The sequence below is a fragment of the Harpia harpyja genome, chromosome 5 (assembly GCF_026419915.1).
Source record: "Harpia harpyja isolate bHarHar1 chromosome 5, bHarHar1 primary haplotype, whole genome shotgun sequence".
In the NCBI taxonomy this organism is placed as follows: domain Eukaryota; kingdom Metazoa; phylum Chordata; class Aves; order Accipitriformes; family Accipitridae; genus Harpia; species Harpia harpyja.
The window spans coordinates 9,184,455-9,200,975 of NC_068944.1; the positions used below are offsets into that span (position 1 = coordinate 9,184,455).

The 16,521-nt window shown below is 40.7% G+C and overlaps 1 protein-coding gene across 4 annotated transcripts in view; it reads left to right on the top strand.

Annotated features, from left to right (window-relative positions):
- GABBR2 (gamma-aminobutyric acid type B receptor subunit 2) overlaps positions 1-16,521 on the top strand; it is a 490,947-nt gene that overhangs the window by 415,627 nt on the left and 58,799 nt on the right. The gene's annotated exons all lie outside the window — the stretch shown is intronic.

Below are 16,521 nucleotides of genomic sequence, written 5' to 3' on the forward strand. Positions count from 1 at the left end.
TGCTTTTCAGGGTTTTCTTGGCTTTCTTCTCTCCTCTCCTGAAAAATTTTGCCTTTTGTAGTGGTTTAACTCCAGCCAGCAACCAAGCACCACACAGCCGATCGCTCGCTTCCCCCCAATGGGATGAGGGAGAGAATCGGAAGAGTAAAAGTGAGAAAACTGGTGGGTTGAGATAAAGACAGTTTAATAGGTAAAGCAAAAGCCGCGCGCACAAGCAAAGCAAAACGAGGAATTCATTCCCCACTTCCCATGGGCAGGCAGGTATTCAGCCATCTCCAGGAAAGCAGGGCTCCAACATGCCTAACGGTGACTCGGGAAGACAAACGCCATCACTCTGAACGTCCCCCTTTCCTTCTTCTTCCCCCAGCTCTATATGCTGAGCATGATGTTGTATGGCATGGAATATCATATATAAGGTCAGTTGGGGTCAGCTGTCCCAGCTGTGTCCCCTTCCAACCTCTTGTGCCTCCCCAGCCTCCTCGCTGGTGAGGTGGGGTGGGGTGAGAAGCAGAAAAGCCCTTGGCTCTAAGCACTGTTCAGCAATAAAAAAACATCCCTGTGTTATCAGCACTGTTTTCGGCACAAATCCAAACATAGCCTCGTACTAGCTACTATGAAGAAAATTAACGCTATCCCAGCGAAAACCAGCATACCTGTCCAGCTGTGGAGGGGGAGTGATAGAGCAGCTTTGGTGGGCACCTGGCATCCAGCCAGGGTCAACCGACCACAATCCTTTTTGGTGCCCAATATGGGGCATGAGGAATGTGAAATAAGGATAGTAATTGGGAGAGGTAACTGGCAAAACATAGACTGAACACAGCTAGAGAGCAAAGAGCAGAATGATTGTGGGGAATTTATGTTGTTGTAATTGTGGTGAAGGGACAAGGGGTGGATTGTGTGTAAATTGTCCACTTTTGTTTGGTGTTGTGATGATGTCATTTTGCTTTTGGTGTGGGGAATTGTTTTTGTTGATGTGAGTGAAGTTTGTGTGATGAATGTGGATTTTAACGATAATTCTCAAATATATGATTCACAGAGGCAAGGGGTGGAATGTATTGGGTTTGCATGGCAAGGTTTTGGTAGCGTGGGGGCTACAGCGTGGTTTCTGTGAGAAGGACTGTGGTGGGTTGACCCTGGCTGGATGCCAGGTACCCACCAAAGCTGCTCTATCGTTCCTCCTCCTCAGCTGGGCAGGGGAGAGAAAATGGAGCAAAAGGCTTGTGGGTCAAGATAAGGACAGGGAGAGATCACACACCAATTACTGTCACAGGCAAAACAGACTCAACTTAGGAAAACATTAATTTAATTTATTACCAATCAAATCAAAACAGGATAATAAGAAGTAAAACCAAACCTTAGAACACCTTCCCCCCACCCCTCCCTCCTTCCCACCTCAACTCCACTCCCGATTTTCTCTCCCTCCTCCCCCCCAGCAGCGCAGGGGGACGGGGAATGGGGGTTGGGGTCAGTTCCTCACACATTGTCTCTGCTGCTCCTTCCTCCTCTGGGGGAGGACTCCTCACTCTTCCCCTGCTCCAGTGTGGGGTCCCTCCCATGGGAGACAGTCCTCCACGAACTTCTCTGCTGTGGGTTCTTCCCACAGTTCTTCACGAACTGCTCCAGCGTGGGTCCCTTCCCTGGGCTGCAGTCCTTCAGGCACAGACTGCTCCAGCGTGGGTCCTCCACAGGGTCACAGGTCCTGCCAGGAGCCTGCTCCAGCACGGGCTTCCCATGGGGTCACAGCCTCCCTCGGGCATCCATCTGCTCCGGCGTGGGGTCCTCCCCAGGCTGCAGGTGGAGATCTGCTCCACTGCAGACCTCCCTGGGCTGCAGGGGGACAGCCTGCCTCACCATGGTCTTCCCCACGGGCTGCAGGGGAATCTGGAGCACCTCCTCCCCCTCCTTCTTCACTGACCTGGGGGTCTGCAGGGCTGTTTCTCTCACATATTCTCACTCCTGTCTCCAGCTGCAGTTGCTGTTGCACACCAACTTTTTCCCTTCTTAAATCTGTTCTCCCAGAGGTGCTACCACCGTCACTGATGGGCTCAGCCTTGGCCAGCAGCAGGTCCACCTTAGAGCCGGCTGGCATTGGCTCTGTTGGACATAGGGGAAGCTTCTAGCAGCTTCTCACAGAAACCACCCCTGTAGCCTCCCTGCTACCAAAACCTTGCCATGCAAACCCAATATACCTTTATTTAAAACCGTTTCTTTGTCTTATTAATTTCAAGAGGATGCTTCTCATTATTAACATATCCGTCATGGCCATACTACTTTGAAATTAGACATGAACCTATTCCTGAGATTACATAGTCTGCTCTTCATTGCATATTTAAAAAAATGTGGGACTGCTTGTTTGTTCATTGTCCCCTTAATTATCCTTGGGACATATGTAGCCTTCTCATTAAAATAATAAATATATTTAAACTTTTGTTTAAGTGCCTGTGAAGTCAATACCATATATCTATTTTACAAATACATAAACTAAGATTAAACTAGGGATAAACTAGGGACATAGATGAAGTTTTTAAATACTACATTTTGCTTTGGCCCTTGCACCTTAAGTTAGAACAGAGTATTGGGAAAGAATTCTTGTATTTCTTTAAAATCCCATCAACTGTAATTCCATAGAGTGGGCTCGGGTGTATGTGTGGAAACACACTTGCTGCTGGCAGAAAGCATCCCTGGGTCGCCCATGCTACCACCATCTGTGACATATGCGCTATTTGGCAGAGGGATTTCTCTGCATTTCCTAGGAGGCAGGCCCCATCCATCCCTTTGCTGTTGCCATGGCCACATTCTCTCTCTTAGTATCCTTGAGTGGAGAAGAGTGCGATAGTGTTGCTTCCCCAGGAGATTGCCTATGTACTTTCCACTTCCTTGTGTGCAACATCAGCATGCCAGAATGATGATTCTTGGTGATGCACCCAATAAAATATAGCAAGTTAATGAGACTTTAACCACAGAAGTCGGCAAACCAGAACCTGATCTTCAGCTGCAGGCAGTTTGCGCTCTTCATTTTAGCATTGAATTTAGGAGTCTTCTTACTTAAAAAAAAATAAATACAAAGACATATATATAAATATATGCTCTCTCCAAATATGTCATTATTACACGCATTATACCTAGAGGATAGCTTCAGGTTTCCCTGGATTATGAAATTTCAGTTCAAATTTTGGGAAAAAAGAGCAGCACCTGTGAGCTGGTTCAGGGATTATCTCCTCACATACTCACCACTTCATCTTATTTCACAGCAATCCCATAATATCAGTAAATATTCTTATTTTTGTAAGAATAGCTTTGGTTTCTCAGTAAATTAATCTTTTTTTGTTAGTTTGCTTTGATGATAACATTTTACGTTGCAAGCAGCTGCTCTGTAAAGATTGATATGAGGAGTATGCGATAACCCCACAAAGAAGCAATGCCAGGCTGCAAAGTGCTCTTTCTTTGTCCGGGTGCCAGCGTTATGAAGAATCAATACAAAAAGAAAAATTAGGATGAGAAAGAAAACAAACATAATTGTGTCTCCACTGCTGTTGCTCTCAGACGAAGCTTGTTCCTCAATGTTAAAACCTTGTTGTTAAACAGGCAGAGGGGAAAAGATGATGTAATGCCGTGAGGTATGAAAAAATGAGGCGCTCAGAGTTTAGGACTGTGTCTGTCTCTAAAATGACGAAGAACACCAAGGTCATTTAAAGTCAGTGAAGCAGGAGCCATTCTGCTATGCCCTTCAATTAAAGCAGAACTTGGGCCCACATAAAGATGATTTTCTCTGCTGCATCCTTTTCAGACTCTAACCAGTAATGACATCTCAGTTTAGCGTGATGACTTTGATAATCATTGTTATCTCAGGTATGCAGGGGTAGGGAAGAAAACAACATCTTATAAATGCCTGCTACCATGATCAAGTGACAGTACATTCCATGTTTAAGGAATGGGAGCTTTATTTCAGAGAAATCATGGGAACAGTTTAAGCAGACCTGGGTAGAGATAGAAAAGATTTCAAGAGAAATACAAATTTCAGCTAGCAAGCAAAAACACAATTTCAAGGTCAGATTGCGTGATCCTTTAATTGGGATATTAGTGGTGCACAAGGCTTTAGCTGTATTATTTTTTACAGTAGACAGTCATCCAGCAAACGCAGACATACATCCTGTTTGCATATACTGTGGGATATGGAGCTGAGTAAGCACGGGGTTACAGTCCTTCCAGATCCAGAACAATAATTCAAAAATAACAGCCTAAAAATAAACAGAAGAATTGAGTGTGAGGCTTTCGCACTGTCTCCTAGGCTGAGCATCTGTTCAGCAGCTGAGGTGGATATTTAGATTCAAAAGCAAATCTTAGCAATTTTGGGTATGCACAAGCCTCTTTCTCCTATGAAAAGGGATTTTTACAATCTGCTATGCTTCAGAATGGAGAGCCACCTGGTGGGTGTTAGCAGCAGTGCTTTGCTGTGTTCACATACAGAGCCCAGAATACTCTCTCTTATTATTCTTAGGATTTCTGTTTGCAAAATCTTCACAGCCCCCTAATTTTTTATGCGGTTTTTCTCATTTTGTTTTTGTGTTTAGTTTTCTAGGCATACAATTGTAGTTATTCTTTGCCAAACAGTATTCACTAATGAGGCTTATTGTTATGACAAAGCTAGACAAACTGTTGTAGCAAAAAAAAGGGAATGGCTTCGAAGTGCAAATTCACTTGCTCTGAAATGTCTTACAGATGTAGAGCCAGTTCACCAAATAGTTTCATGTGAAAAAAAAAACCACTTCAGCCAGATGCATGCTTGAGCTAGAGAAGAGGAATTAGTATCGCTCTGCCTGCTTGCTCAGGGGTTCAAGCACTGTGGCAGACTGGAAGGGACTTGATTCAGTTCTGTTAAAATCCACCCTCTGCAAGACTGAAGGCTGGATGTAGGCTGAGGAGGAGGTACCGATAACCAGATTATATGACATTCTGAGCAAGGGCTTCCTCACTCTTCCCCATTGAGGTTGTTTCATTATTTATTAAAGACTGACATAATTGCACACAAAAAAATGAGAGCAGTCTGCGACTGATTCTCCAGCCATGTGGCTGGGACATTTGCTGGTTAGGTAGTATATGCATCAGTGTTCATATGAGTTACTATCTATTAATACACTTAGTATCTATTAATACAGTGAAAGAACATCAACAAGTGAAAAGCAAAGCTGACTGCCCATTATAGCAGCAGGGTAAGGCACTTTCTGGGGAGGTAGGAATTGGGAATTCAAATTCCCTCAAGCAAAGGAGACATCTGAGCTTGGAGCTCCTGAGCTGTAAATCCCTGAATGGTTCAATGAACTCATCCTTTCTTCTTGGTTTGCTGAGTCCAGGCTTTCTTTAGCACTGTTCTTTTAACAAGTTTCTGAAACAAGGTTTTCTCTAAGGGCAAATGAAATGTTTTTTTTAAACAGAAAATGACTTTTTTTAGGCACAGTAGGAGAAAAAGCGGGAAAAATCTATATGATCCACATCAAATATGGATGTTTGATTCAAATCTTGTTTGATTCAGCTAAGTTTAAAAAAATCTCACAGCCTTAATTGCAAGCGAGATATATTGTACTAAGTACTCATATTCCTACTGACATGTCAAAAAGAGCATTCAGAAAGTGCTCCACCTATATTTTGCATCAGAGTTTAAAGAGACTGTTGGAAATTCAGGCAGTAAATGTTCCAATTTCCAAGTCTTGCAGGCAAACAGAAGCTTCTTTCAGAATTTCGAGTATCCTTTAGCCTGAGAAGTATCTGGGAAGTTCTATCTCTTTGCAGGAAAAAATGGCAAGTATAGTTATTCTGTTTTCTATTGTTTTAAATTATCACCTCTACGTAATTAATTAAATAAGCAATGCAGCCCAGTTATGAGAGGGTTGAGCGTGCTAGATAGTGTAGCTCTTTTCTTGGAAGAGTGGTTGGAAAAACAGTTATTTATATCCTTCTGCAGGGCAATCCACCTTTCTTGCAGCGTTGGGGAGAGCTATTTACCACACCCTCTCCCCATCTCACCTCATCCCCTTCTTTACAGCACAGTTGCATTTGCCTGAGCCTGCATAACGTGCCCTCTGCTTTCCTGAAGCGTCAGGTGGACTGCATATCCTCAGATCAATCACGTTGCACACATCTGGCTGCTCTGACCTTGCTGCTCGTTCACCATAAAGGTCTAATGTACATTTTCTGCCTGCGGTCTGTTTCTTTGTTGGTCTCAGCAGCACATGGGGGCTGCTGTGGGCTGAATGAGTGCCCTGGCAGGGTGCGCGCAGCCTCAGAAGCACAGGCTAAGCACCCAACTTGTAGAACAAAAGTCAGTCCAGAGTTAACATCCAGCCTCTTCAAATTTCTCCGTTCTTAAAATATTGATCCTTCAACAGAATTCTTTCATATTTTTGGTCTCATTTTTCTTTCCTTAATTTTTAAAACTGCTTTCTCAGATTAATAGACTTTATGTCAGAGGCACTTCTAATCTTAATGTCAGAGCAACAGCGACTGTAGTTCCGCTACTTAGTACACAAGCTGCTGTTTTGTCTAGAAGGTCTTTCAACAAGACGTCTCATCATCTCTGAAAAAAAAAAATTGATAGAGACTTCACCATGCCCTTTCATCATATTTCAAATTATTACATAACCTTGTTGCTAACTATTTTCACTGTAAACACAATGAAACAAAAAAAATGCATTTGCTGGCATAAAATAGGTAATTTCTTATGTTGGACATCAACTTTTAAAATCCTTATCTCAGATAAGGTATAAACCATGGCAGATGCTTCAGAATAAAACTTAATTGCTTTGTACTTTTCACCTGGTTTGCTGCATGCGGAAGCCTTTTATTGCAGTTCTGTCTTAGAGAATCAGCTACTCACTGTGAGCATTCAAGTAGAGTTGCTGATTTTACAAACATGCACATCCACCTGTCAAAGCCATAATTCACATTAAAAGGAGATTGTAAAATTAACATTATTTTGTGAGCTAGGTCACATGTGATCTTAAGTCTGATGAAGCAAGAAACTAGGACAGAGCCAGTTTGTGGTCCTAAAATTCCTGCTGTTAATGTCTAAACAATTTCAATTGGCATGCCTCCTATATCACTGGTGATTCAAAAAATTGCAGTTTTATTTGGAATACCATTTCTTTGACTTGTAGAGAACTGTAGTGTTACAGGAATTGAAGCAAAGCACTACCACATTCTAAACAGCCATGAGCTTGTTACTGAAGCAAGTTCAGCAGAGGGCCACCAACACGGTAGTGGCTGGAGCACTTGACCTGAGAGGAGAGGCTGAGGGAATGGGTCTTGTTCTGCCTCAAGAAGAGGAAGCTTCGGGGTGGCTTAACATCAGCCTTCCAATACCTACGAGAATGTTACTGAGAAGGTGGGGTGGGCTTCTCAGAAATGCATAGTTGGAGGATGAGAAACAATGGGCACAGATTGAAAGGAGAGGCTTGGACTAGACACAAAGAGAATCTTTTTCATGGTGAGCACAATCCCGCGTTAAAAAAGGTTGCCCAGAGAGGTTGTACAGTCTCTGTCCATTTTAAGATCGGACTGGTTGAGTAACTGGGTCTGATTTCACAGCTGACCCTGCTTTGAGCAGCGGCTTAGATTAGAGACAGGTCCCTGAGGTATCTTTCAGCTAGAATTTTCCTGTGAACCTATGATACACAGCTTTAAAGGAAAGCTGTCTAGCAGTATGTCAAAAACATACTTAAACGCAATATTGACACAGTAAGAATTACATGAGAAAACCTCTAAGGTTTAGCCATCTCAAGAGACCTCCAACAATGTCATGCTAAACTGAATTTGTTCTGATAAAGGAGCTTTGCCATGATTATACCTAATGATCCCAGAAGCCGCAGGAGAATATCATTTCCTCTCCTTGTCACAGGCATGGCAATGTCTACAGCAAGGTTGACATTGGGAAGGAATAATTGCAGTCATAGGAAGTTCTGATAAAAGGAACTCATAAATGAAAGTTCTGACAAGAGGAACTCATGAAGTGAAGTGTCTCGTCCTCAGCTTCCACCATTCTTTTTAAAAAAATTGGCATAAAGAAGCTAAATATTTTTAAGGCTCATATTATATTTTTGTAAGATTTCTGGAGCTTTTTATGGAGTTATTTGAATTTTATTTAGTTGTAAGATTCATGTTAAGTGGAGTTGTTTCTGCTCAGTCTGAAAGGACTCTTCAAGACAATTTGCTGTGGCTGTCATAGTTTTCTTCCCCAGCCAGCAGGGTAAAATCCTACACAAGGTGTGCATACAGATTTCATGTACTGTTGAGTTACATATTTAAAATACAGGTTATTTGTGGCGACTGCAGAGCAAGCTCTAAACCTAACTTCTCTTTTCTGCATGTTTTCACTACTCAGTATAGGGAAGTTCATTTCAATAAAGTGCTCCCTGAAGGTTTCTTCTTGTTCTTGATGTTGTTTTTGTGAATAAACAGAGACTTGCTTTAAGGGAGTAAATCTATGCTTCTGTCACAGATGAATTTGGTCCTGGATTTATCATGTCAATAATTTAGCACCTATGAACAAAAATGATTAAAATCCAAATTGAAATATTCAATGAAATATAACACTAGCATAGACTCCAGCAAATTGTCAAATGATGGGTTTCTGCAAAGGTGCCCGTTCTTTTCAGGCATATAAGAAATATTTAGCTGACAACCTTGGTACATGAGCCTTTTCAGGAATAATTGCTTTCAAAATGAAGAGAACAGCCGCAAAGTGTGAGTCACTACATCCAGTTGTGAAAAACAGAAACTAAATACATCCTACATGCTCTAATAGTCATATATGAAGTAGGTAGAAACTTTCAAACACTTTTGTAGGACAAACCTCCCACTTTCAAGTATGAAGCCTAGAGAGAAATGTAATTCTAATAAATAAAATGTGTGATAGTCAATGAGAATACCTTTGGAGTTCCACTTTTCAAGTACAGCAGAAAGTGAAATGGCCTGCTTTCAAACACCTTTTAGGTGTTTTGAAAGAATATGAGATTACCATTCCTTTCAGACATCACAAAACCAGCAAAGTGTTCCTGTCCTTTATATTTTCTTTAAAGCACTTTGTGTATACATATATTATACTGAAATATTCTCTTATCAAGAATACCCGAGAAAAAGTATGAAGAGCAGCAAAATTTGAATGTATACAGACTTGAGCAACTGCATATATTTTCAGAAGGTTTTCTTACAATATCTCTCTCTCTTACCACAAGACACTAAGTGGTAAGTATATCACAAAAAAAGAATTTATATGTATTATATAAATCGATGATCCAGGCTATCATTACTCTGTTACCAAAAAATGCATTGTGGTATTATTACCTTACATTTTAATAGTGAAAATCAGAGCATGGTGCTTTTGTTCTGCTACTTCAGTTCACAAAGCAGGTAACAGTTCAGAAAAATCTGGCTTCATACATATATTGGTTAGAAATAAACTGAAAAATGTATAGATTTGATCTAACAATGAAATGCCTCAAAATCAGTGTGAAGATCACAGTTACTTAACAAGTTTATATAAAAGTCGTCATGAATATTTAGGTAGCAAAATTTACAGCTGACCATGAGTTAATCAGTTCAGTTAAATTTAGGAGAGTTGTGAGACAATTTAAAAGGACTGAAGAAAGGGCACCAAAGAGAACCATAGTGTAAGAGTTTCCATTTTGAAGAGCAGTATTATGCCTGATGACAATGGTAGATGTCTGTGGCACACAGTGATGAAAGTGGAAAATACAGGAAGGCAAGAACAGAGAGATGAAAGAGAAATTTTAAATTAACAGGAGGACAACAAAAATCATAAAAGAGTTTAGTTCAGACGCTTTCTAAAAACTCAGAAAGGACGTAGGAGCTAATATGACAGCAGTATATAAAATAACTAATGGTGAAAAAGGCCAAACAGTGTATTTACTCCTTCTAATGTGACATAAGCAAACTGACAGCAGAAGCCTTAGTTTTATCAACAGGTTTTTGAAAGATAAAAGGGTGTACTTTGCAGATTACGTATAATTAACCCGTGGAACTCACTTGTGTAAGAAATACAGAAGAAAAAGGTGCAGTAGAAAAAATAATAAAGAGCCTAAACTTTATACAAGTAATAAATATTTTACTACTCCTTTGGAGAAAAACAAAATTCCAGCAGCTTGAGGGAAGGATTTTTTTTTTTTTTTCCTGGAAGTATGGTTGGCTAGCAAGTTTTGTACACTTTGCAAAGCACCTCTGGAAGTAGCTAACTGGGCTATTGGTCTTATCTACAGTGACAGTTCCTTTGTCTTTCCTGTGGTGCAGTGCAGATATATTAATTATCCTAAAAAATGCAAAAACTTTGAGAGAAATTATGTCTTTAAGTGCAGATTCACATCTGTCTTTGTGAAAGATGAGCACTGCTTCAAAATAGCAACAGCAATAAAGACCTGACTTTTTCTGTAATGTTCTATTTAAACTCCACTTAAATGAAATGAAATGCTCTTTACTAGCAGCAATAAATCAATTCTTTATGTAAATGAAGCAAGTATACTACCACAGCAGAAGTTTGTGCTGCTTATATGTTGCCATGACACTTCTGGGTAGGTCATTCCTCCCCCCCACCCCTGTCCTCAGAAGCACCTTAGATATCAAAGTGTAAGGTTGAAGCTTCATTTCCTACCAAGTTTGTCCTTGATATTAATTCAATAATTGTCATTTATGCCATGAAAAAGTGTTTTGCAGCAACGTACAGGTGGGATCTTATGATGCTCCATAAAAATACAATCATCAAAGCTATTGATAACCAGGGTAGTAGATTGGCATAATGGTCTGATAACTAACTCAGGACTCCAGTTAGGTCCACTGGAGTGTAGTTACTGCCTCTGTGATTTTGGACAATCCATTTAATTTTTCACTTGCACAGTTCCCCACCACTAAAATGGGACAATCATTCTTTTCTTCAAGATATATTGGAGGTACTCTGCTGTTGGGACTGGGAGTAGGAAAATTTCAATAAAAGATACAATTATTTTTAAAAAAACATCTATTTTAGGCTACTATTTCTTCACTCCATAGTGGCATTTAAAAAGGTATCATTTTTTATTAGTTTATCATAAGATGAATGGTAAAGTGTCTTTGTGATAGTTCTTGTCATTCTTACAAAATTCCTATGAAAAATACATGGTTTTCCTCCTTTTTTGCCAGCCAACTGAATGATGACACAGATAATTGAGCAGTTTCATATTCTACCAAATGCAGCTTACCTCTAATCATGTGTTGTCCATGTATGAGAAGGATTAGAATATTAAGGTCTTAAAGTCAGGATTAGCTGTAGAAGCTGTCTTCATCCTCGGGAAACAAATTAAAGACACTGGCTGTTGATCGAAAGAATGATTTCAAAAAGTCAGTGTAGATAGTTCATACGCATCTTCCTGTCACTATCTTTTCAAAAAGCGACTGGTATATGAATGTATGACAACATTACTCCCATGTAGAAGAAAATATTTGTTTACTGTGCACAGGTAGGCACAAGAGATAATTTTGTTTAAAAAATATGAAGGGATCTGTTGATGGTAGTTCAGAGTGTTGATGACCATGCTGCCTCTTTATTTTATTACCTTCTTAGTTATTTGAGTCATACAGTAATTTATCAAGAAATGTTTAATTTACCTTGACTTCTACCACATTTTAAACTTGTTTTTCTCCTTCTTAAAGCCAGCAAAACAGCTGGCAGGATTGATTTCTGTGCCACATGTAATGAAATGTTAGACCAAAAATAGAAGAGGATTACAGACACTCAGTGGCCAGAGATTTCCATATCCCAGTACACCATCTCAAAATTTCTCAGCCTCCTTCCTAATCTGCAAACCCTGCTGTTGGCTAGCCACCTTCCTTCCTCCCATTTCCTTCACCGCTGCTCAGCCACGAGGAGAGCTGGGTCCATTTTCAAGTACTCGTGCCAGTTAATAGAATTCCTGACCCCAGATTAGGTTTTGAAGTGCCTTATTTCTGTATCTCCTATCCTCCTGTTGACATCAAGGTGTAGGGTACACCAGGAGGTGGCTTTTTCTCTCACACTCTTTCTTCCCACTTTGGGTACAAAGTTTTAAACACTACTGTGCTCCAGCAGGTTGGGTACTCAACTGGAAGATGCTGGTTCAAGCGTGATGAGGTGGAAGAGAGTTTGGAGCCCATCTCTCCTCTGTCCTGATAGATGAGAGTTAGGATGGGGGAGAGGGAAGAGGAAGAGGATGCCTCCCCTTCCTTCCCACAAGATGGGTTTTACACAGGGACAGGTACCGCCTAAGGAGCTTTACCAAATCAGACCCCACAAGTCAGCCGGTTGGGAAACATTTTGTGGTAAGGCTGATCCTAAGACAGGCTACAAGTAAACAAATATCCTGAGGTGCCATGCATGCACCTAGCTGCAGAAACAGAAGTGCCTGCTAGAAATGTTTGCAGAGGAAACTGACGTGTCACAGGGATCAAATGCCTACAGAGATAGCCTGCCCCACAGGTACTCATGATATCAAAATGATGGACATGCATCCCTGAAACCCAGCACTCCTCTCCCCTTTGTAAATACAGCCTTGAGCGTCTTTGTGACAGTTCTCTCTGCCTTAATTCTTCTGGTTTGTTGTCTTTGGTCCTGGTGAGAATAGCCTCATAAAATGTCCTCCATCTAACACATTTTAAAAAATTGCCTGCTATTTATTCCTGTGTCTATATACCCATTTGTTCTTCATGTTCTAATGGCTGTGTTTGAGATGGGTTTGAATTTTTGTGATCAATATAAAGGGGATATGCATTGTATCCTTATCTATTCTCCTCCAAGGGAATTGCTTTTAATTATTATTTAAGGTTCAACTCTAGTAACTGATAAAATGAACTTCTGCCTCTAGCTTTAGGACTGAGAACTGAGCTGCAAATAAACATGAACTGAAATAATTAAATCAATTACTACCTTTGGTTATTTTGCTGTTAATCTGTGTAGCCTTTATATTTTCAGAATAACAATGTCCAAATTCATTTCAGCTGAAGTCTTTTTTTTTTTTTTTTTTGAGATTCATGGCGTCTTCTGAGTACTCAGAACTAGGTCTTGCTTGAGGCAGTCATCTAATTTGTAAAGAAATTTCTTCTCTAAACTTTGTCCCAATATGACTTTTGACCAGTTTATATGTGGCTAGCTGAAATAATACATTACTAACAGTTTGTTAACTTCAGTTGCCATTTGTCTCCTTTGGTATTGTACATTCAACACACTTTTTATGATTGGAGGCCATCATTATAACCTGCCAAATCTGTCTTTCAGATGGGCTGAATACACGTGTAGTTTTGAAGTTAAACATAATAGCTTCTGTTTGGCTTGGGGAGCTCTGGATACAGTGGGCAATTATTACCAGGTTTCTCTAGTGGTACCGTTACACCCTTCTCTCATACTTTTATATCCCTTTCCCACACAGCACGAGTAAGGGATTGCCTGTCACTCAGCCTCCCACGGGCTGAGCCGCCCCGGACCATACGGGCGATGCGGCTGCCTCCCTAGCACTTCCCAGGTTTTCTCAGCCTCGTAGCAACCTGGCTGTTTCGTTCTCACCTCCGCCGCCAGAAAGGAAGGAAATCATAAACAGAGAATGTGCCCACAAACACCAGGGATGCAAGGAATTAAATTAATTAGCTGCCTGGAAAATGTTCAGAGCTAAGGAGGGGATCTCCTTTGGACAGGAGAAGATGGACGGTGGCAAGGGAAGCAGAAGAAAAGGAGCTGGTGGTGGCAGACACGTTGGTTGTGAGTTGGCAGTAGTATTTGTTGCATGGCGGTGCATTGTTCGTGGAAGGCCAGCAATAGCCAAAGTGCTGCAGGATGTATGTGGGGATACAGAGCCAGGACCCCAAATTAATCTAAATTCTTAATTGCCTAAATGCCTCGTAGGCACCTAAGTGCAAATTAACCTTAGAACCTCGGTATAGTTGCCACTTCTCCTTGCAGGCTTCTGAAATCCTAGCTCTTACACTTTCCAGATGCTCAAGTGCCATTTCTAGGGGAGAACTGCCTAAGCCTTCTTTGCTGCTGAGCAGCTGGGGTCCTCCACCTCTGCCAGGGTTCATGGACTGAGCATTCCTCCATCTGATCTTCAGTTTGCACTCCTGGAGCACGTTGTCTGCATTAGAGGACTCAAAACAGCGACCACAGCAGCGGTAGTCTCTTTACTCTAATAACCTGTGGAAATATAGGATGCACATTTATATTTTTTTCTCCTGGCTTTTATCACATTTCTTAGAAAAGTACCTTGGCCTTTCTGTTTGCATGATCAGGAGCTGAAAATACCACATCCTTTTAACCAAGTGCTCAGTTTTTATGAATCCATGTCTGACGTTGTTCCTCCTCATTTTTACAAAAAAAAAAAAAAAACAAACCCAGCAGATCTTTAGTTCGTAACATTTAATATCCTAGGTCCTTGCTGTGAACCTCACCCATAGTCCCTCCTCCCAAGGATGTTGCAATTTACAACAGATTGGGCATGGAAACCAGAAGAAATGGCATTGATTTTGAATCTGTTCTTGAAATTCCTATCCATAAATTGAGCATAAATTCAACTCTACAGATACTGTAGCTCACTGTAGGTCCCACAACAGTTTAAATGTAATTGTAATGGTAGGCTTTATTTTTGAAGACTTATTTTTTAATTGGAAATCAAATCCTTGCTGCCTGACTGAAAGCTGCTCTCATTTATGTAAGTGTATAGCAGCTCCGCTCAAGCCACTGGAGTTGTACCAGGGCCGCTGAGAATACTATCGTCTTTAGAAGAGTATAAACTTATTAGGATAACTGTTTGATCTTATAAGTGAATTCAGCAAGCTAAAATCACCCTTCATCTAAAGCAGATAATTACATTAGGGTTAAATTAATTGATTTATTTGATGGTTATATCCTGGAGCCTGCCAGGATCCTGAGAGTGTCTCTCTCTTTACTGCCTCGCTTGCTTCCTAGGGTGAAAGTGATGGGACCGAAAGAAATGTGCAAGTTGCGAATGCAAATGTGCCACCACCCACTTCTCTGTTATTTATTGCTGTTTACATAGCAGCTCAGGTTTGTGTGACATATCAGGCAAGTAAAGCGTCAGGTTGCTGCCTGATAGGATAAGAAGCCTGATTGTTCACCACCTGGCTTAGGCATAACTGCTTGCACAAAATGAAGGTAATGTGTGCGTAACCTGATGGCAAATTTAAATTCGTCATTTGCCTACTCTCCATTACATTTGTGCTTTATGCTGACTGTTCATGGAAGTATACCAGCATAAAAGATGCATGCTGTACCAGCTGTGCTCCTGGAACAGGAATCAGACATGATGAAAGTTTGCTATCGTGACAGCAAAGGGGCAGGAAGAATAGCTTGCACTTGTGGAATCCTTTTTGGAAGTGACATTTAGAAAGGCAAAATGCAGATGAGAAAGAAGTGAAAATTTGCAAGGAAGATTTTCTTCTTTCCCATACCTCCCCTGTTTTCCTTTATCTGTATACGCGTTTGCTCTTTTACCTGTATTGTATTTTTTATTCCAACCTGAATCTCTGATGTTTTTAAAAGTGATTTAAGGTCACCCATACAGAAGTATGGGTCATCAGTTCATTGCTGCTAGGTGCACCATACATCATCTCAAGTCCCTTTAATTTTGTTCCAGACTTCAGCATGCAGACAGTCATATGTTTGTTTTACCTATCTTCATGTCATTATGAACAGTGGTTGAGTATCAGGCTTCTGGTAACTATATTCATCCTTTAGACTCTCCTTGACAGTAGAGCATCTGTGTAAAAGACACAGAGGGAGAGGGAAAGAGAGAGAAATAGAGAAGGACACACATCTTTGATCTATTCCAAGAGTGAGGAACATGTTGGTTGGGATTTGGACCTTATTAAACCCCTGCATCTATCAATCAAAAACACTGATTTTGAGCAATCAGGCTTCATTAGCTCCATTTGATGCAGGACTACTTGTTTAAACACAGAGTGAGACGGAAGAAGTCATAGAAGTCAATGTGTTTGTTAATAACTCTTGCTTCTGGTAGATGATATGGTAATTTTCATTGAAAATCGAATTGTAGAAAGTCATGAATGTGGCTAAACACAACCTGGGAAATTGTTCTGAGAAGAATATATTCTGTATCTTGGGAGAAAAGTAAAACATCCTAAAATCTAGCAGTTGCTATGGAAATGCTTAAATTAAATGTAAAGCATGCATAAATTTTCAATATACCCAGCACTTTGGGAATTGGGGACATATGTTAGGGGAAAAGCCATATACATGAACACTAAGCAGAAGATAAGACATGGGATTTTTTCCTGCGGATCTGTGTATGGAATATTCCACTGGCATATCTATACTTCATTTTGAGTGCAGACCAAAGTCCACACTTCAAGACCAAAGTATTTCTGTGCAAACTTCAGGACAAGCCAGAAACTTGGGCCTGAGCCAATTGTGCCACCAACTATCCTACCTTCGCTTGCAGCACAGCAGCTTGGCCAGCTTTGGGCAAACAAGCTGAATAT